Here is a 1,284-nt window from a genome sequence, read left to right as displayed (position 1 = left end):
CTCTTAATCTCGGGGTCGTGGGTTCGAGCCCCACGATGGGCGATGTTATTTTTCCTGTCGTAATCAAACTTTTTTGAAAATTTCTGTGCCCTACAACTCTCAGAGTGCTGACAAGCAAACATTTTAACGAATTGGAGTAACCTGGTTTCGTGGTGTAGTGGTTATCACGTCTGCTTAACACGCAGAAGGTCACGAGTTCGAGCCTCGTCGAAACCTCGGATTATTTTATTTTTTGACCATTTTTCAAAACTAGGATATAAAATATGCTGTGTGTGCTTGATATAATTCTTCAGTTGTCTAACACAATTGCAGTGCATGGTTCGATTTAAGGATGAATCCCGCTACCATCAGGACGTATCTTGTCGGGGGTGTAGCTCAAATGGTAGAGCGCTCGCTTAGCATGCGAGAGGTACCGGGATCGATACCCGGCATCTCCAAGCTTAATTTTTTTTCTTAATGCTGCACACTTGCTGCTACTCTGGAGGAGAAAATACCGCTCGCCCTTTTTCTAAACAATTTAATTTACTATCTCCTGTTTAAGAAATAAGAAAGAGAAGAAGCAAATAAGTAAGAAAATGTACCGATGAGTGAGGAAAGGTGGCAAGGAATATGATGCCCAGGCTGGTAGATTTGTTACCTGCCCACAGCTGAGCCCTAACCCTAACCCAAACCCCCAGATTTGCAAGATGCGGCCTATACGGTAGTCAGGCCACAACGGTTCTATGGTGTAATGGTTAGCACTCTGGACTTTGAATCCAGCGATCCGAGTTCGAGTCTCGGTAGAACCTTACTGTTTTTATTTTTAAAGGTTTGGACAGTCTGATTCGTCGTGTTTCTTGCCTACAGGTTCATTAATTCAGCAGCATTTCGTCTACTTGGGGTGGAATTTTCCCAGCTCCAGTGTCTCTTGGCTGTCTCCGTAGCGCAGCGGATAGCGCGCTGGACTTCTAATCCAGAGGTCGCGGGTTCGAATCCCGCCGGAGATGAAATTCAGAGAATATCTCTGTAATATTTTTAGTATAATTTCATCTAAAACTGCTGTGCACATAACTACTTAGATACCCCAATGTTTTCTTCGTAGGTAAAACAAAACAGATCTCTGGCTCCTATGGGGCTCGAACCCATGACATCCGCGTTATTAGCACGGCGCTCTAACCGACTGAGCTAAGGGGCCATTGCCGATGGTCGATGAAATCTTTTCAGAGTTATAAATAGTCTAAAGAAAACCTGAAAGCCATACTTGGTCGATATATTCGGCAAAGGATCAACATTATCGTCAGAATT

Source organism: Lottia gigantea (genome assembly GCF_000327385.1).
Source record: "Lottia gigantea unplaced genomic scaffold LOTGIsca_1, whole genome shotgun sequence".
Classification (NCBI taxonomy): domain Eukaryota; kingdom Metazoa; phylum Mollusca; class Gastropoda; family Lottiidae; genus Lottia; species Lottia gigantea.
Note: the sequence above shows the minus strand (reverse complement) of the source record.